A 22526-nucleotide genomic window follows, 5' to 3' on the forward strand; every position below is an offset into this window, starting at 1 on the left:
TACATAAAAGTGTTGGGTGTGTATTTTATGTTGTTATTTAAAATGTTTTATTGTTTTTAAAATGTTGCAAATCTTATTAGGCACCTAGATTTTTACCATGACTTAGTAGTTCTGCACCATAGCACCATTCTCACTGTGGTGTGGGAAATCAATTAAGAAGTATGGTTTATCAATTCATTATTTTCTAATTTGTGTTCATCACGTTATATACGTTAATATCTATTCTCATACATGCCATGATGACCTAGATCATTTTCATTTTGTGTTTTCTAGTAATTCCAGCTTACCATGGCATTATATATTAATCTTATGCTTCTATTTCGAGAAACAATTCATGATAAAGTACTTTAAATTTTAGATTGGTAACAATAATCCAATGACCAAGGACCATACTACTGTAGGATTCAATATCTACTTCTTACACATGACCCCAAACCACCTAAGTGAGAAAATTATCTTCTATTTTTACTTTCTAGATTATGTCCATGGAGAACTCTGCATATGAAAAAACCACGTTCAAACCTTTGAAAACTATTAACAGATGCCTTAAATCCGTGAAAGATCCTATTGACCCTAAGCACCACAAAGGGGTCTACTTGGTCCCTTGTTCATGCGGGAAGACATACATTGGTGAAACCGGCCGATCTATATCAACAAGGATTCAAGAGCATGCGGTCGACATTAACCATAACCGCTCCAAAACCTCGGCCTTGGCTGAACACTCAAGCAAAACCAATCACCACATTTGCATCGAAGACTCCTATGTTATGGCAAAAATTGAGCATTACCACCATAGGAAATTCAGAGAAGCAATTGAAATAAGAAAACACCCTAATAACCTAAATCGTGATGACGGTTGGAAGATAAGTGATAATTGGATTCCCACGATAATAAAGGATTCCGCCACTTCCTAGTCCTCCGTTTCCTTTTTTCCCCCTTAAATCCCTTTGTCCGATTAATCTCCTTCACCATCTTAATGTAATAAAACCTACACCATATCCAATTAATTTAAATTAAATTAAATTAAATCATAATAATTTAAATCAAACAACATATACATATATGTATAGAAAGAAATAAACTAATTATTCATATTTATAACTAACTTGTAATTAAATCATAATGTACTTGTAATTAAATTAAAACATAATAAATTAAATCTAGCAATATAAATATACATAGATATTTACATAGGAATAAACCAATAATTCAATTCATAACTAAAGCTTGATTAGGTGAAACATATTTAAACTCTAACAAAAATAAAAATAAAAATAAAATAAAAATGAAATTATAATAAATTCTAAATTAAAATAAAAATAATTCAATCCTAAACTAATTAATAAACCTTTCCTTAAATCTAGATCTTGTCGACCCTTCACTTTACCTTCTACTCATCTATTTATTCATCCTCACCCATATCTAACTTCTTCACTAATTCAAATCCTGATGATGAACCACAGAGGTTGGTTCGAAACGTCGATGCACAAAAACAACAGATGCGATGAATCCAGAAGATACAACCACACAAAAAAATCACTTGTTACCTATGGATTGTTTTTAAAGGTTAGTAAGTTTTCAAGTGTTTCTGTGACAAAGTTCTTTTCATAAATTGTTGCAGGGAACAAACGGTTGTTGAACTGATAGCAATTGTAGGCATCCTACAACACATTTCTTGTGAGTTCATTATTTTGGCTTCCTATCTTGTAGATTTTAGGCTTTTTAAGGGTTAATAGAATGGATTGTAAGTTGGAATATGACTAGTATTGTTCATTTTTCTAATTGTAGATGGGGTTGTTAAGGTGTTATAGATAATAGTATGGTTATTGTTCCTCACAAGTAATTTTTCTATCTTAAAAGCATTTTTATTGCAATGAATGATAGATTCAAATGGTTATGATGTTTTTCAAACCCCTCCTCAAGATTCAACAACAATATCAACACTAAACAAACATACACAACCATTTGGTTTCATAGAACATCAACAAGAACTTTAGGGGTTAAGGAAGAGGAATATTGAGGAGGGAAATATAGACTTCCCTTGAAATATTGGTAGTAGAAAATAGCCACAAAGATCAAAGAAATCATCAACTCCATCCCCCTCATCTCTATTATCACTTGTACAACAATCGCCTTCTAAAAGTTCTCGTGGACTAGTGCCTGGTCAATATCAATGGTCTATATTAGAGAGGCGAGATGTGGGTGTTGGAAACATTTCCCCATTCACTACTCCTGTTACAAATAGATGACTAGGATCTCAAGGTACTCAATCCCTTCCAGGATCGCAAGTACCATGCCAAAGCACATCCCCTTGGGACAGACAATTTTCAATACCATGGTCTAAACCAAGGCCTAGTCTTACAAAGGAGGAAATACTATCAGAAGAAAATCTTGAAGAGTTTCTGGCAAATGTGGAAGAAAAATTGTTAGAGTCTGTGTCAAAGGCAGCAACACCTTCAAACCAAGGTCTTACAACACCATCACCAAGCCTTCATGGAATAGGTGGCAACAATCCAAGTCCTATTCCAAATTTAGGATCTTTCTCTGGCACTCCAAGAAACACCTCTGTGAGGATAACTTGGATGTATCCAATCTCACAAAATCTTAATGCACCACCTAAATTAGGATATGACAACATCCCCCCTTCGATGTCATTGGAGAAATCCGTCAAAGCCTTTCAAAACTTGGGTGCTTAACCTCATATTGAGTAATGGAGCAATCAGATAAGGCAGTGGTTATCTCAAGTTTTTCTTAATCCTCTTGTTCAAAAAATTGAAACCAATCATAGCCAAGTAATATATTTCTCAAAAATACGTACTCTCAAATGTATGATTTTAATTTTTTACATATCAAATTTGATTTTTAATATTGATTTTTGTTATTTCCAATGTAGGTTATGCAAACGACAGCAAAGCTTGGGATTTCTATCACCTTAACATAAGTATACCAAACTTTGGAGTATTTTCTATTGCTTCATCTGATAATGTTTCTAATGAGTGGCAGACAACATTTACCATTGATGAGGATGGAGTTCTTCATCAATTGTGTGCTACTCTCATACAAGCATGAGATGCTCCTCCTAGTAAGTTACATTACTTAAAAGTGTTGGGTGTGTATTTTATGTTGTTAAAAGGTTGAGCACTACATTATAAGTCACTCTAAAACCTCAATGTTTCTATCTCTGATGAGTTCTCTGCAAGCTCAATGTTTAAGTCCTTGATGTTGGGTCACTTTTAGGCTTGAAATGTTTAGGTTTCAAAGAAATAATGCAATGCTCCACCTTTTAACATGTTTTTTGTTTAACATATTTGAAGAATTTCTATTCAAATTGTATTCTTTGTATCTATAATTATTGTGTGTTGCATTCTATCTTGAATGTAGCTCCACAACCATCTTTACTAGGCCTTCAACCTCCAAAAGAGAAACCTTTCAATCCTCTTATTCAATAATGTTTGGATGTCGTGACTAAGCATCAAAGGTTGTGTGCATTGATGAAAAGAGAGTGGGTTAAGGGGTTGTTACCAAAAAGTAGTGTTCGTGCAGATTACACAGTACAACGGATTAAAGGTAAAAACATATTTAAGTGTGATTTTGAGTAATACTAGTCTGGCTTGCTATTTGCTCAATCAAGTGGTAACTTCCAAAGTACAATTCTAATTTGTATGGGAAAATGTGTAGAACTTGCAGAAGGAACATGTGTGCAAGTTTGAGGGAAGAGGGGAATTTTATAACAAAGTAAACAAAAGATGGACTCTAGAACTGCCCACAGATTCACAACTTCTTATGTATCTTTTTTGTTCACTTTTGGAGCATCCTCAGTGGATGTTGCATGTGGAAACTACTTCTTATCCAAATACACAGTCAAGCAATAATCCTTTATTTGTTAGTATCCTGCCACCCAAAGAAATATTTCCGGAGAAGTATGTTGCATTTTTTCCCTCTGTTACTATTATTTTTACCTGGAGCATGTGTGCTAGTAGTGGGAAAGTAGAGTCGTCGTGTTTTTGCACTATACTGGGATAAAAAGTTGTAGTTCTCTCTTCAGGTACATTGACCAAAGCTAAATTATCTAGTTTGAATGAGATCAATTTTCTCACATATAATTGGAATAAATCCTTGTTGGATTATGTGTAAATTCTACTAGAAAATATGCCTAAAAAAGCTCCAAAACATATAACAGGTAGACTACCACTTGTATATATAGGGTGAAGGTAAAACAATCAACAATGATGTTAAGGTTCTTGTGTGAAACTACAACACAATGATTTTAATTGAGCATCAAATGATAAATAGATGAAAATTTCATTTTTTTCTTTATTATTTGTATCCTTTCTGCTATCAATTAAATATAAGCATTGAATTTGACCCAAAGTACAAATTCAAGAGACCAAAGTTTATGTACATTTCTATGTATGATACGTATGAAACTGATATGTATGAAACAAGAATATAGAAGTTAATGAAAAAAAGATGCATAATATTTGCAGAATATGAGTGAAACAAGGAGTCTACTCATGTAGGCTCATTCAAAGATGGCTTCCACAAAGAGAAAAAGGTGATAGGATGACTCTTCCAACACAAAGAAATATACCCATCCTCCAAATGCATCTCCCAATTTGAATCATGTTTATGAAAAATGGCTCTTGCACAATGAATTATTTTGTCACTAGGGATATGACACACAAATCCCCCTTCCCTAACTCTAGTGACCCACTTCAATTGGCTCTCTTTTCTCTCCATACGAGAAGCACCATCATATCCTACATTATTAACTAACCCCATGCCAGCCTCGCCTTCAACCATACGCCTCTCCTTACACTCTTTCCCCTTCAAACATATGTTGTTGGAATCCAATAATCTTCATAGATGATCTACAAAGTTCTTAAATATTTCTATGAAATCAAGAGACGAATGGTCTATATCATTATCACTCAAGAAAAATACTTGGGGATTTAGGTCCTTTATGAATTTGATGAACTTGTCATGAGGGTGAACTGATGTTAACTGATTGTCTTTTACTTCATTTTTGTCCAATCCCTCTCCTAAGAGTTGATGAAGATGAAATTGTGCACAGATAGCTAATGCCTTGTATTCTTTGACCCCTAGGGCTTTCACTGGTAAGGGAATCTAGGGGTTGTGCAATGACATTGACTTTCATATCAAGATTCAAAGTCTTTGCATACCTCTTTAAATGGTTAGGGAAGTCATTGGAAGGAGTGCCAACTGAAAAGGGTTCCCCAAGAGTGTCTAATATGATAGTTAGCCTTTGGAGACTAGGAGGCCTAGGTGGTCTTCTAGCCAATGCCTCCATGAATGTGGGCCATTGTATTCCATGAGAAACACCAATATCTATTACATGAAGAGCTTATTGGTCTTGTCTTCAAAGGCTTCGAGAAAATATTTATTGGCTATGGTGTACAACAACTAATACCATGGACTTACCTCATGAAACTTGATGAGAGCCCTATGAAACAACTTTGGATCTGCAGAGAGGAATTTCGAGCAAGGAAGAGATGCGTTGGGATGCATGATCTCAGCAATGAAAACTCTCAGCCCATGTGTTGCAAGCCTATGGTTTGCATCACATAAGATTGATGCAAGATCATGGAAGACCCATATGAGATGTTGAATGTGAACAATGTTATTGTTGGTTATAACCACTACACAAGAGTTTAGTAGTTGTTCAACCCATATCGATTCGTTGGGAAGATTAGGTGGACTACTCTGGCATCCACCTTATCTGCCTTTGTTGTTGCTATTGCTACTGTTGTTATTATTGTTGTTGTTGTTTCCTGTGGTGTCCAAATCTAATTGATTGTTTGATTCTTCTCCATGCATAGAACTTAGTTTCTGGGGCATGTAGTGGTTTCCATGACCCAAACTCTCTCTTGTGTGGGGAGAGGCTGCATTTTTTTCAAAGACATTCCAGATTTTTCCTTTAGTAGATTCACCTGAGACTCTAACTATTTTTATCTTCTTGGTTATCTTGTAGAATCCTCCACATCATTCTGTATTCAACAAAGAAACAAATTAATCATTTTTGGTTTTATAATCAAATGCACATAATGTTGATTTGGAGTAGCATTAGATGTTCTCTAGGCCTCAAATTTTGCAGGGGGACTTGGGCACATCAATTCTAAAGAACCCAGAAAGTGTTTTGGGAAATTCCACCTAGAGAGGATTTTATTAAAATAATTAATATTTTTTAATGGGACCCTAAGTATAAACTTAGGAAATTAAAAATATTAATGGGTATTAATCTAATTGTGGGTGTAACTTCTAAAAGAAGAGGAGGATAAAGCTAAAATGACCTTAGCCATTGATTATCTTTTAATCTGGGTCATTGAATGTCAATGAGAAGATTATTTAAGAGAGCTTGAGGATCATTTGGAAATCACACCGAGAGATCAAGAGATCGAATTTCTGAAGTAAGAAGTTCTTAGGAGGAAATTTTGATCGAGTAGATTTCTTGCAGTTGAGGGGTAGGGATAGGATTTGGAGAGAGAGATATTTTCTTAGTTCTGAGAATCATTAGCAGGGAGAGGAAGAGAGTGATCCAGTAGCCCAGACACAGAGGCTGACGCAGGGCCACGCAGAGGTAGCGCAAAGAGTGAGAGAGAGTCTAAGATTTTGATGAGGAGAGTCAGTTTCAGAAGTCGGGAGCCAAGGTGTGAAAATGGGAGGCTGAGAGCAGAGACTTCGGGCAACAAATTGATCAATAGACTAGGTGACACAGAGCTTAGAGAGGTTGATGCAGAGACTATGTGAGGACTATCTATAGAAGTGTAGGGTCTGCCAAAGGCACTTCATTCAATATCCAGATCAGTCGAGATTTTCTCAGTGATTCTGTGAGTTAATCTCACAAATATTTCTGCCAGTATTTCTCTCTCTTTAACTAAACAACCTGAGAGGTATTCAGAGATGTATTCAGAATGTTCTACTACTTAATAATATAAAACACTAACATTTGTTGCACTAGTTTTCCCACACTGAGGTTTTTTTAGGGACATTTGTCCAAAAATAACGGTGTTTATTGTGTTGTATTTTCTTTCTTGCTCAGTCTCTTGTTTCTGCATAATATTTAATTAAGTGAAGGTTGCAATGTATGTATTGCAATATTTTTCATAGCAAATTGTAAATAATTTGTTTAATGGATTTAAAAAATAGGAGTAATATCATCACTTGTTGCAGTAGGGGTTCATATTGAGGAATTTTCACAGATAAGAAATCTATTTGGTCAAAGTTGTGGAATGAACAACAAAATCAGTAGCAAAAATATCAATAGTGTCTTCTTCTCCATCGTCTACCTAGAACAATATAATCCATAATATAGAGCTTTAAGGTGAGGGGAATTAGAAGGGAAAGGAGCAACATATCTCATTTCAAGTTATTTTGATTTACTCAGAATCAAAAAATAATCCTTGAAGATCAACATAAATAGCAGAAATAACAAGAGAGTAAATCTACTCCAATGTTATAATTGTCTGCTTCAGAGCCTCTTCCAGAGAATGAGCCTCTCATATGAAAAATAGTAAAACAAATTTCATAAGTAGTTCAGAGAGTTGGTGTCTTCTCTAGTGGTCCACTTCCAGGAAAGGCAATTGTCTCATGTGCTAGAATTTGCATGGAGATGGATGTGAGTAAAGATCTCCCAACTAAAATGTTATAATTGTTTGCTTCAAAGCCTATTCCATAGCATGAGCCTCTCATCTGAAAAATAGTAAAAGAAATTTCCTAAACAGTTTAGAGAGTTTGTATTTTTTGTACGATGGTCTTCTTTAAGGAAAGGTGATTGTCCCCTGTGCTAGAATTTGCATGAAGATGGATGTGAGTAAATATCTCCCCACTAAAATGACATTAACTTTAGATGAATTTAGTTGGACCCAACAAAGTTCTTGACTATTAAAACTTGAATTTTCAGTGAAAAAAAATTCATGAGTTGGGGCATCCCCCTCCCTCTATTCTTAATGTTCCAAATGCATGGTTACAGGAAAAAGAGTATGTTGTGGTCTAGTAGTTGAGATAACATGTGGTGCCATTAAAGAATCAAATTTGAACCTCGAATAACGACATAATCATTTCAAAAATTGTGGTAGCCTATCAATATATGTAGATATGTGGTTATAGAAGCAAGTAAAATATCATTTAAACTAGAGGCTTGTATATACACAATGGATGCCTCCACTAAATAGGTTATGTAATAATGGGATCTAAAAAAATCTCATATATTTTATCATATTTAAACCAAAGAATTAGAAATATTCCAAAGAGGTATTAGTTTAGTGATATACATAGTGGAGGGCTCCAAACACTAAACAAGTTACTTAATCATGGGCTCCAAAAACAGATCTCATAGATTTTAACAAATTTGAACCTAACTATTAAAAATATTCCAAAGATGAATTAGTTCAGTGGTGAGAAATTATGCCCCAAATATATGATGTGAACCTCAAAGTAAAGAGCCAAGGTACAATTCACGAGTGATTTTGCGAGAATACATACCCATCATGATGACTTTCAGAAGGACAAGAATGGGTGCAATCCCCAAGAAATTTTAATAAAAAATGACTTCCCTTATGAATTTCAAAGGAAAAAACAAATACACACCCCTCATGACTTACAAAAGGACAATGATGGGTGCAAGTCTCAAGAAATTTCAGCAGAAGGGGCTTCCCTTATGAATTTCAAAGGAAAAAAATAGATACACACCACTCATGACTTATAGATGCATAAGGGCAAGTACAAGTCCTAAGAAATTTCCAGAAAATGTGCATCCCTCACAAATTTCGATTGGAAAAGACCTAATGCATCTTCCCCTAGCAATTTTGGTGAAATATGTAAGTTTATTACAATGAGGTGGGTGAAAGATTATCACTCTCCTAACTCATAAAATATTTCTATCCACCAATTTTATACTCTTGTATATACCTAATATAATATAGAGTGTATAGTTTGATTTTCTCTCGCACTTTCCTTCTTGTGAGATTGTTCTCATTTCTCTTTCAATTCATGCACATATCAATAAGGTTTATTTTCTTGTTTCTATTGCAGTATGAGTTTTGTTTGGTTGAGGTATTATTTTTGTTTTTTTTTGTTTATAAATTGTATTCCTATTTATTCAGTTTAACCCTCTTGCGTTCAATTCTTTCAATGAGTGGGTATTGGCTACATGATCCGCAAACAAAACAATGAAACTTTTTTATTTGTGCAAGATAACCAATTCTTTGCATACCTTTTCTTTTCACAAGTATGTGATTTGTCTGGGTCTAATTAATTTTCTTGTTTATGGAAGTATCATCCTGAATTTCTATGATGTATGTGGAAACTTGAAATGTTATATCTCTTTGTTTGGAGGTACTTCAAAATTGGAATGCAAATGGATTTGTTAAAATATAATATAAGGAGTTGAATATCTATTTATTCTTCTTAAAATGCATTGTAAAGAAGAGAATTTTCCTCTAGTATTTTTACCATTTTATTTGGTAGAACACATGGTAGAGAATGATGCACTGCTCCTTTTCTCATTATGTTTGGAATTTATATCGATTGATTGAGTGTTTTGTGTAGCTTCATTGTTGTTTGTTTTATACCAATAACTTCATTTCTAGTTTGTTTAGTTACCAATAGAAATTAAGCTTCATTATACGAATATAAATTAAGCTTCATTGTGTAGCTTCATTGTTTGTTTTATACTAATAGCTTCATTTTTGTTTTATATGAATAGTTAGTTTTGTGTAGCTTCATTGTTGTACAATGTTGATCATAAAAGAGTATTAATTCTTATGGTTTATGGCAAATATGGATGAGCATTAGGATCTGGATATATTGGGAATGTATTTGTTTTTGAAACAAATATTTTTTAGGATGTAAATGAATATGAAAGAAGAAAATCAAGTGGGTACATTTGGTTAGATACATTGGAAGGTTGTATAAATCAAATAGGTTTAGAAACAATTCCAAAATTCCATTTGTTTGGAATATATGACATTTTTGGTAGGTATGTGGAGATAACATGCAAAAATGATACTATGGAGTACAACTAGTTAATGATGGACTTATTTTTATTTTTTTGACTCACAAAGGAGAGGCAAGGCCAAGATGCAACCAATCAATCATTATGTTAGTAGGAATTTTACTTCCTCTGGACACTAAAGATCATGGCATATTGGGACATGTTACCCACCCACATGTATGGGTAGCCATAGGAGAATTTGTTTCTTCTATGATACAATTTTCCATCTAGTTCTCATACATTATTTATTATGTTGTATTTTTCTTTCCATATGTTTTCACAAGATATCTACAACTTAATATTTTTAGATTGTAACTTAGCTGATATGATTGTTATTAAGTTCCCAAGGTTTTATTTTTCTATGGTGACGTTTTATTTGTTTTGTTTATATAGGTCATCTGGCCACTATCGCCCAACTAAAGAAAATGTGTTCGAGTTTCTTGCTTTTTTGGGGAAAAATGACATTGACACAGTTGATGTTGAGGTATATGTCGTATAAATCGTTTATAGTCTAATTTAGTTTATATTCCAGTGTTCATCATATTTCATGTCTTATACTCTACATTATATCTTCTTTCATTTCAGAAGAGGAACTTAATATTGATGATCAAAAGCAGGAATTGAAGAAAGAGGAGAAAATAACACTAGAGCGACAAATGCAAAAAGAGAGAGAGAGAAGAGAACCAGTCTAGTGATACCTGTAAGAACAATATCTCGCATGATACACACACATAGAGATTGATGATCAAGTCTTCAAAGTCGTTGAATTCACCTACAATGCCTTGGCAACATAATGATAATGTTTTTGAAGTGATGAAACAATATTTCATGTGCAAATTGTTGTCCAACCAATATTAAGTTAGAAACTCGTATTGTAATACTTGACATTTCATATAATAGAGTTTTTGTGGTTGAAATTATTTATAGTTGCACTTGATATTATTTAGTATTGTAATTAACATATTTAACTTTGTGTTTTCATATTAAATGAACATCAACATTGTATGACATTTTTTTAATTTACTCGCAAAATCATACTAATTAATTTATGTTGATTAATAATGAACACATAGAATCAATCTAAAACTACTAAATTAGTAATTTATATTGATTAATGATGAACACAAATAAACTGAATATACGACTAAATTGGTCGTTTATAATGATTATTAGTTAAAGTAAATGAAATGAATATAAACTACTAAATTAGTCGTATATATAAGGAATATGAAACTACCAAGAAAATATAAATGACTATAACAAATGATAAATTTGTGATTACAAAGGACAACTAAATTTTGCATATATACAAATGTTAGTAGCTAATTTGCAATGTCTTATAACACGACCAAAATTTAGTCATATTTTTTTGGTCATTAATTGGTTTCAAATGATGACTAAAATTTGCATATATATGACTATTATTAGCTAATTTACAGTATCTTATAACATGACCAACATTTTGGTCATTAATTGGGTTTTTCGAGTGATTATTTAGTAATATATTTTGTTGTATATTTGGTCATTAATTGTGGCAATTAATAACTAAATCAATGACTAAATTAATGACTAAATATACTACTAGAAGATAAAATTGAGACAACCAATTAATGACTAAGCTAAAAATGACTAAAAGTTGGTCACATTATAAAATACTGTAAATTAGCTATTACTGTTCACCGACTAAAAAATGGTCATTTATATGCAAAATTTAGTCTTTTTTTTAGTAACTAATTAACCATTTTGTACTAGTGTATGTTTTTCAGGTATTGCATCTATACACCAGCCTTGTCCTTCAATTTGGGCTTGAGCAATATCACCTACTCGCATAGATAGCGGTGCAGACCCCCAAAATACTTGAGGAGTACATCTGGTTCTTTGGAGAGATACCCAACATTATAGCCATATTTCTGAATTCCATGGTGTATTCCTTCATGCTTTGGCTCGACTTTTCCTAAAGTAATGCCACTGAATCCACTAGTCCTCCACATACCCAATGGGATAAATTGTGCCTTAATGAGGGTTTTGAAAACCTCCCACTTAGTCACTAGAGGTTCTCCCTCCAACCTCAGGGTTTCTGCGTGGCTCTCCCACCAAGTCATTGCATGGCCCTCTAATTTCAGTCGCACAAATGAGATCTTTTCCCCTTCCTAGATCTAATGTATGTTGAAGTAAACTTCTAGTTACTGCAACTAGTGGTTCAACTTCAAACAATCAATCTCACCATGGTGCAGCTTGATATCGAATTTTGCTTCCATTTTGAATAGGGATTGATTCACAACACTCGAATTAGGTTGATCATTTTTGGGTTCTTTCTTCAGTTGGTTCTCCATGCATTCCTAATCTCTCAACCCCCCTTCTGATTTATCATCTGCATTTGAACCCCCACTGTCTCCAAATATCCCTAGCTTATTGCTTAGGGCTACCATGAGTAGGTTTACATTGTAGTTTATTTTTGCGACTTGTTGTTCAAGCCTAGAAAACCTCACCTCTAGAGGATCATTAGGTTCGTTCACAGATTTGTGAACCATGATTAGGGTTTTACGATTTTCGGCCCCACCGATCTAGATCCCTACAATATCCACAAAATGCCCAAATAAACCTTCTCTGATACCAAATGATTAGTAATCTACCATAGATATTCCACTGGACAGTTCATCACAACATATCTGATAATGTTATATTAAAATTTTGAGATTCTACACTATTACAGTTTTATTTAATTTCTAGATCTGTAGATTTTATTATAATTAGTGCATGCATGTGAATGGAAATCATGTAGAAAAGTAGAGAATGGGAAAATATGCTCACACACACACACACATAAGACACAAGATATGCTCTCTAGGAAACCCTTTCGAGAGAAAACCCAGCTAGAAGGTGAGGTCGTTTCGCTCTCTTTTTTTGTCTGGAAATATGGATGTAGGTACAAATAACTAATGCTTATGGCCCATAGGCTTCTACAGTGCATAGATACTCTGTGTGTGCTCTACATCCTATCTCTCCTGGCTATCTTTCTCATCTACAGAATAAAATGCTCTCGAAAGAATGGACATGCCTCTTCCTCCTAGTGGCCTGGTTATAACATAGCCTGATAGCCTACTAGTGGTTAATTTTGACTACATAAACTCTTAAGTAAAGTTACAATATAGACTCTTCTAGAGTATTTTACATCATAATCATGTGGCTAGCCCATTTTCCATGAATAATGGGAGCTAACGCGACATCCTCCCGAACTATAGGTGTGAAAACAGGAAGGTTAAATTCTGAGTGGCATAACTTTTGCATACAGACTCTGATTGACATGCTTCTTGCATCGTTGGAAATATATTTATGTGTAGAATAGCATGAAATAGTGTTGCACTAAAGCAAAAAAAAATTACCCTCAAAAAACATCATTTGATGCCTCAAAACATTCCCAGAAGGTTTCAGACCTCGTTTTGCCAAACTGGGTCCTGCAAGTAAAAGTGGTCCCGTGAGCTGATTCCTCCATTTTTTCCACTCCAAATGCATCGATGTGGATGAAAAAAAATATAATGATCCAATCTGGTTCCGTTTCAAAAGTTGAAACTTGGAGAATATTCAGGATACATTTCAAGCAATATATACCTCAAAGTTCATATCTTGTTTTTCCATATTTTCATATATATGCTCCATGGAAGTTAGGGTCTCTTGAAATCAATATCAAACAGGTCTGTTCATCATTTTCACTATAACTTCTTTTTTTCTTGGAGGTTTCAAACCATGAAACTTGGACCACACTGAGGATAAATCTCGATGAATATATTAAAATTTCAAAATATTAATTTTCTATCATTTTGAATATATGCTATAAGGATTTCTAGGTTATTGAATGCTCCTAAAATTAATTTCAAACAGGTCAGTTTAGCATTTTCGCAATAACTTTTTTCCTAGGAGGTTTCAAACAATGAAACTTGGATCATATTAAGTAAAAATATCAAGGAACGTCTGATTAATTTTTTTTTGAATGCTGAGAGGGGGGGCTTGAATCAGTATTCTTGTTTCCCAAAGTAAATTTTCACATCAATTCTTAATTCTTATACATTTATGAAATAAACATAAAATTGTCATATAATTAAATGATCACGTAGAAAAATGAAGATTTAATGTGGAAACCCATAAAGGGATGAAACCACAAATAGTTTTTATTTTATTTAAATGATTATTGTAGGCACCCACCTATAGTTACAAAATTTACAAGCACCCACTTGCCAGAGATATTATCCCTTTCTTATTTTTCAAGCTCTAACCCACTAGATACATCTATCCCCAAAGTTTAGTAGGCACCTACCTACTAAGAACCTTGATCCCCAATTAGTGTTATTCAATTATTAAGCTCTTTCTTTTCTTCACCCTATACTAATACTAGCAACAACAAATGCATTGTCTATAGTACCCACTTTGCTCCTCTCACACATAAATTAATGATCTTTTTGTTGGACTTTTTATTTATTTTACACACCAATAAAAACATCTAAAGTTATTTCTCTTCTATATTTATGGTTTAAATCCTTCATTTACAATAAGCATATGCCCATGGTTTTATCCATGGAAATCATCGCTTGACTATATCAACACATAACACCTTGTCAATCTTTGAATTAGTCAATGATGTTGAGGTGCATTAGCTCTTTTTCTTTTGGATCTTTTCTACATATGACCACATGTTGAAACCAAGGGCCAGTCATGTCGTTTCTTTAGTACCATAAGCCAAGCTCTTGGCTCCTCGTGATCTTCAACAAGGACCATGTCCTTAAACATTTGTAGCACTTCTAGGATCCTGGGATCCAAGCCACAACTTAAATTGTTCACCATGCTCTCTACTAGATGGTGGATAGGTGGATAGAATTTTCGCTCTGGGTATTAGAGCTAAAATATCTGGCATATCATTCATTCTCTTTCCTTTTCTACGAGGTAACACCACCAACTAGCCAGATGGTGGATGACCAGCTTTAAACCCATGCTAAGTCATCCAATCATAGGAAAGTATTTACACAAAGTTATTTATGAGAAGGAAATGTTAGCAATACTACATGCACTTAAGAAATGGCAACCTTACCTAATGGGAAGACACTTCAAGGTAAAAACAGATCATGATAGTCTTAAATACTCTTTAGAACAAAGATTATCTTCAGAAGAACATCAAAAATGGGTCACAAAGATGTTGGGTTATGACTTTGAAATCATCTACAAAAAAGGGAAGCAAAATGTTGTTGCAAATGCACTCTCAAGAAAGGATGAGGATGTGGAAACATTAGTCTGTGCGATTTCTATTATCCAACCAGATTGCATAAACGAAGTGAGGGATGAATGGAAGAATGATGAAGAATCGTGATCACTGATTCAAAACTTGCAGCAAGATCCCAGTACATCTGATACATTTAGCTGGAAAAATGAATTTTTCGTGGTACAAAGATTACCTATACCTTTGTAAAAATTCCCAACTCAAAAAAAAGATTCATTTGTAATTGCACACCTCTCCCTTAGGAGGGCACTAAGTATTTTTAAAAACTTACCACAAGGTTAAGAAAGATTTTTTTTGGGATGGCCTTAAATCTGATATTCAAAAGTTTGTGGCAGAATGTTTGGTTTTCCAACAAAATAAAGTTGAGACAATTAAGACCAAAATTTTGTTACAACCTTTATCCATTCCAAGTCAACATGGGGAGGAGATTTCAATGGATTTTATCATAGGTTTACCCAAGTCCAAATGAAAGAGTGTCATCATGGTGGTAGTTGACAAACTTACCAAGTATGCACACTTTTGTGCATTATCTCATCCATTTAAAGCCAGTACAGTTGCTACTGCATTTATGGAAACAATTCAAAAGATACATGGAAACCCAAAGATTATTGTAAGTGACGGAGATCCCATTTTCACTGGAAATTTTTGGACAAAATTATTTTCTTGTCTAGGTACTCAGTTAGCTCATAGCTCATCTTATATCCTCAATCTGATGGGAAAACTAAGATAGTGAACAAATTTTTGGAAGGATATCTCCGTTTCTTTGTATCTGATAAACAGACACAATGGATCAAGTGGTTGCCTCTCGTTGAATGGTGGTATAACACTACCTTCCATATTGCAGCAAAAATGACCCATTTATGGAACTTTATGGATATCATCCATCGTCCATCACATCATCTTTAAAAGAAAATTCTAAGGTTCAATTCGTGGAAGATCACATCGAGCATCAACAACGAGTTCTCAAACTCTTAAAGGATAATATCACTTTGGCGTAGAATAGAATGAAACAACAGGCAGATCAACATCACAACGAAAGAAGTTTTGATGTAGGTGACTGGGTATTTCTACGACTACAACCATACAAACAAATGTCCCTCAAGCAAGCTAAGAAGGATAATAAATTATCACCAAAATATTATGGTTCGTACAAGGTGTTACAAAAGATTGTACTATGGCATAGAAATTGGAGCTTCTTGCATCTTCCCAAGTGCACCCAATTTTCCATGTTTCGTGATTAAAAAAGGTTATAGGTGAGAAGATCCCAGTTCAAACAATATTGTCAGAACTTGACGAGGAAGGAAAAATCATATTGGAACCTGAAGTAGTCAAAGAAACAATAAATCAACAAGTACAAAATCGATCAATTTCAAAGTATCTCATCAAGTGGAAGAACTTACCCTCTGAAGATTCCACATGGGATAATGAGAATTTTATACAGAAGCATCCAAAACTACTCAAGTGTTGAGGACAATGCTTTTTGAAGGAGAGGGGCATGTTAGGTCCCTATACTACTAGTGTAACCCCTTATTGTTATTAGTGCAACCCCCGTATTGTATTATTGTGCCCCATAGAAGCCCACTATTGTTATTTTTGTGCCCATACAATATTATTGTTATGTAGGCTCTAATTGTATTGGGATCCCTTAGACTCCTATATGTAGAAAGGAGGCCTTTTCATTTGTATCATCCAAGAATTATTCATTTGTGTAATGTAAAGGATGTTCCCCCTCGAAGAGGCTAATTTTGAAATCGTTGATCTATATTTTCTTCTATTTTGTGAGTTGGTTGCATAACATATACTCTATGTAAATCTCCTCCTCAACAACATCATGGAGAAAGGAATACTTCACATCCTTTTGGTAGATTTTCCACCCCATCTGAGTAGCCAATGCTATAATGGATCTGATTGAGGAATATCTTGCAACTGGTGCAAAAATTTCCTCATAGTCCACTCCCTCTATGTAAGAGAATCCTTTGGCCACAAATTTTCCCTTGTACTTCTCAGTTCTCCCATCATTTGCATGCTTCAATTTGTAGATCCATCTTGAACGAACCCCTGATTTCCCTTCTAGTCTCGACACCACCTCCCATACATTGTTCTTCATGATGGATTCATATTCTTCCACCATGGCATCAACCTAAACAAATTTAGAAATTGCTTCCTCAGATGAGGAAGGCTCTATCTCAGTGAGCTCAGTCACGAGAATCGTGTAACTAGTGTACCTATTAGACAAGCTTCTTTTCCTGCATTATGATGTTGGGGATCCCACATTATCCCTTGCATCTTGCAACAATCTAGCATCTTCTCTGGTTCTTGTTCTCCCCTCTCTGGAAGATTCTAGTTGAGTGGGTGCCTTCACTTTGCCTCTTGTCTACTCATGTAGATGTGGCTACTCCAAAACCTCCTGAATCTCATCCTGAGGCTCTTCCTTTGGAGTTAGAAGCCATTTATTTGGTCGGATACTCATATCTCATTCTAGAGAGCATATAATAGCCTTCTCCTCATCAAACTTGACATCTATCCTCACAATTGTCATGCTCAGTGAAGGAAAATACACCCAGTAATTGTGTGGATTGTCGATGTATCCTACAAAAACTCCCAACTTTCTTGTAGGCTCAAGTTTCTTCCTTGAATCCTTGGAGACATGACAATAAATTAACGCTCCAAAAATTCTGAAATGAGACACATTAGGCTTTCTCCGAGAGAAATCTTCCTTCGATCTGATCATACCAAGTATTCTATGAGGACTCTAGTTATGCAATTAAACTATGATGTTGCATGCTTCTTTCCATAGATGTAATGGAAACCTTTGATCATGAAACATGGCCCTTGTTTCTCCCACTATGCTCATGTTCTCCCTCTCAGCTAACCTATTTTGTTATAGGTTATGGGGTGTTATCAGTTCCCTTCAAATACCTTATTTCGCACAGAAATCCTTGAAAGCATGTAAAACAAATTCACCTCCATTGTTGCTCCTTAGAGTCTTCACCTTCTTCCCAGTCTCCTTCTCAACCAATGTCTTGAATTCAACTACCCTATTTTGTTGTGGGTTATGGGTGTTATCAGTTCCCTTCAAATACCTTATTTCGCACAGAAATCCTTGAAGGCATGTGAAACAAATTCACCTCCATTGTCGCTCCTTAGATTGTTCACCTTCTTCCCAATCTCCTTCTCAACCAATGTCTTGAATTCAACAAATTCTGAGAAAAAAACATCCTTCCTTCACATGAAGAAGATCCATCATTTTCTAAATAAATCATAAATAAAAATAACATAGTTCTTAAATGTTTTTTTGTGGAAGTTGTAGAAAGGGGTCCACAAAAATTAGAGTGGACTCACTCCAAGATTGCATCTGCTCTACTATCTCAGCCATTGAAAGTGGATTTGACATATTTCCCCAATGTGAAACCCTTGCAGACATCTTATTGGTTAAGGGAGCCTTAAGGGAGACCGGTGGTAATTTGTTGCATTATTTTGAAGGCGCCATGGTGTAGATGACCCAATATCATGTGCCAAATTTCTCCAACATCTCGACTCAACACTTTTTCAACCTTACTGCTTAATGTAGTGCAATCTCCCAACTCAATTTTGTATATGTTCTTCACACAAACCCCAATCTTCTTCACTTTCCCAGTAGCTATGTGTGTCAGAAATTTTTTCCCTTTACTAAAAATAACATCATAGCCATGATCCTCCAATACTGCTATAGAGATTAGGTTCTTATTCATCCTAGGTACAAATATAACATATTTAAATTGAAGAGGAAAGGCATTCTCCCTCTCAAAGGTGATAGTACCAATTCTTGTAGCACTGTACCTCCCATCATCCGCAATTTCAATATGCATTTGGAGATCCTTCTCCTCCAGGTTATTGAAAAACTCGTTGCACCATGTCATATGGAACGAGGCATTGGAATCAAGGCACCACACACTCCCCATAACAGTGTTGGTCGTGCATGCTATTAGGGTGAAATCTAATTTGAGTTGTGAATCAAATGCTTCACCTGTTTCTCCTCCTTATGTCTTCTTCCTAGACTTCTTGTGTGGAAATTTTGTTACATAGATCCTGAATTCATGGCAATGGAAGCATTTTGTCTTACTCGTGCCTTTCTTCTTGCCATTATTTTGGCTAGATTTGGGTTTTCTCTGGGTCATCTTCCCTTTTCCCTTCTTCCCCTTTCCAACCAGGGAAAAATTATCTTCATCCTCAGCTTTGGATGATGTCCCATCTCTTTTATTTCTCCTGAACTCTTCTTGAACCAAATCAAGCCACAACCTTACCCAATTCGGAAAATTTTCCCTTCCATTCACAGAGTCCTAGTAGTTGTGCCATGATTTTTAAAGGTCTAGAAGAGTTAGGCTCACTAGGTCATCTTCTAAAACATTCACACCAACCCCTCCAATCTCATCTCAAACTTATGTAAGCCTGGAGAGATATTGTGGTATAGTATCATTTTTCTACATCCTAATGTTTCGAAGTTTTCCTTTTAGGGCCAATTTTCTATGGTCACTGCTATTTTTGAATAGCTCAGTCAGTTTCTTCCACATAGAAAATTTTGTATCTTTTACATGGAGATTTGAGACCACATGGTCTCTCACACCTTCCAAAAGAATTTTCTTGGACTTTACAACATCCTTCTTCCATTGGGCTACTTGTTGGTCTTTTGCAATTTTAGTTTTATCATATTCTAACACACCATTTTCATCGAGCACTGCTTCCATTTTATCATTACAGACTATGAAATTCAAGCTACCCTCTAGGGCATACTCCAATCTCAGTCTGTTGAAAGAGATTCTCCTGATCCTGAAGAAAAAAAAGTGTTGCACTAAAGCTTCCAAATCAGAATTCCTGAGAGACAAGCTTAAAATATTTGGGTTCTAATGTGATTTCAAGGCTCTGATACCATGTATAAATTTGATATAAATTGTAACTTCTCAATATTTTAAATTGAAAAAAAAGAGACAAAATTCTACTCTATTGATCTATGGAATGGAAATCACAATTTAGAACAACATGCAATAATCAAAACCACAAGTACACAATGATTTCTAGAGGAAACCAATTGGGAAAAACCCCTCAAGCCTCTTTGCATTAATCATTTGAATAGAGAAACTATTACAATTGCGAGCTCTAGCTCTGAGGTCAACCTACAAAAGAATAATTGTTCTCTCTTCTCATTGATAAACTCTGGCCAACACTTAACCAATTATTTCCTCACCAAGCATCCTATTTCCTTATCAAATCCTCAGGAAATTAGCCCCTAAAAGATAGGAATTTCCTCCAAATTGATTGTACAATTCCCAAGGATGGATCACCTGACCTCATGCAACACCTGGACACTCAAATTAGTTTACAATTGATATTACACTACCTTTTCATCTCCTTTTCAGCTGAGGAACTCGAATTCCTTGCATGCACTAGATATTTTGGTTTGATTGTGTTAGGTTCCTATACCAATAGGTGTCATATTTCATGATTGACTATCGAAATGCCAAATATGATCATCCTTTCCATGCTGCAAAGGTTCCATATTTTCAAAAAATCAAGAATTTAAAAAATTTAAAGAGGGTATGCCCTAAAAGAGAAATCAAAGGGTAAAAGGAATGAATTGGTCAAGAAAACAAAGAAAATGAACCCCAAAGAAAAGACCAGGAAAGTGGCTAGTCAAAATGCCACTACTATCCTATTTTTTGCAAATAAGTCCAGAATATGAAATCAGTGGCTTCTGTCACACCTCATGGATGGCTCAATAGCTCAATCTTGGGCAATCCATGTTTAAATTTCTTGTTGTAGAATTAGAGAAATAAAGTATGTCCAAACAGTTTAAGCTTGGCAGATCATTAGTTAGGTAGAGAAGCAAAGGGTCTCAACAGCTAAATCTGAGCCTTGGAAGAGATAAGGGCAAACTTAGATAGGAGGGTAGTCAAAAGAAAAACAAAAGAGAAAGGGTTTGCTAGTTCAAATGCACCCAATCAAAGGAAGAAAAAATGTTAGGTGTATTAGGCTGGGTAGGCAGGTGGATGTTGTAGAAGCAGGTTGGTGATCAGTTTTGTCTTGTTGAATTTGATTTATCTCATGAATGTCACAAATACCATAGCAAGGTGGTTGCAATTCAGTTGAAGCATGACTAATTCCCCCTCTCATTTCCCCAAGAACACTTACTAACATCCCCTCAAGGACATTGGGATCTGCTCAATGGTCCTAGTTCATTTCATTTTATGAGACATACTAAGTGGAACTCTGTGTTTACTTAGTCAAAACAAGCCACATTTCTTGTGTAAAAATAATCATTCCATTTCACTTTCATTTCCCTAAAAACCTAAGTTGTTACCTTATAAACTTAGCATTTACTACCCATAAAACCATATTAACATTTTAACTTTATTATATAGCTCCTATTTAAAAAGCTTTCCCCGCCCCTATTATACATAAAACCCATAAAAATCCCAAACTTTATAATATCCAACCCCCGGCTTAATATAGCCATATACTATAATATTTCGGGAGTTATAGGTTCACTTGGAACCTTATAACAACCCTCCCCGCGCATACATATACCATGGAATTTAATTAACACTTGGTTAATTAAATAACCAACCCACTAAACCCAAAATCGCAATACACTACGATACTCCGCAAAACCTTATAAAGCCATGAAATATTATAGCGGGCCCCATACATTACCCTTCCGCCAGCTTACTGTGCCACCAGTCGTCGGATCCAATCCCCCAGATCGGACGGTCCTCATCCATATCGCGAGCCCCCATATGTCGAACGATAGCGTCCAGGGGATGGGCGGTATTTCCGCCGTACGCGAGACACGCGTCAGGTGCCCGGCGTGATCGCTGCCCCCTCTGACAAAACCACTATCGCCCAAAGGCGATGTGGGGGCCAAACTGCTTACTGCCTATGCCCCCGCCCCGCCAACGTCACCCGCTCATCACCCTCACGTTCGCAGACACGTCACCCACCACCCCACCTCCATATCGTCCGCCATGTCCGCCACGTCACTGCTAAGTCGACCTCGTACCCCCGCTACCCAACAAAGATGATGTCATGCTGATGTCAACCAACCAAAGCGCGCCAAAAACCCGCCAAAATCAAAATTTTCGTCAAAAAGCCGTTAAAACGTCGTTTTGCCCATTTCCCTTTGTTTGTTCTGCACGCTATTTGCATGGTTTTCAATGACCAAAACGCCATTTTTACTACACACTCCACCAACCAAGCAATTCAACTCCATTTCTC

General features: G+C 35.4%; 1 pseudogene; it reads right to left on the reverse strand.

Annotated features, from left to right (window-relative positions):
- Window positions 1-4512: 4512 nt before the first annotated feature.
- LOC149166944 (protein NODULATION SIGNALING PATHWAY 1-like) lies at window positions 4513-22278 on the reverse strand (annotated as a pseudogene).
- Window positions 22279-22526: the final 248 nt, after the last annotated feature.

The sequence above is a fragment of the Pinus tabuliformis genome, chromosome 5_1, assembly GCF_031772625.1.
Source record: "Pinus tabuliformis cultivar Carrire ecotype Pingquan chromosome 5_1, CPIR1, whole genome shotgun sequence".
Lineage (NCBI taxonomy): Eukaryota > Viridiplantae > Streptophyta > Pinopsida > Pinales > Pinaceae > Pinus > Pinus tabuliformis.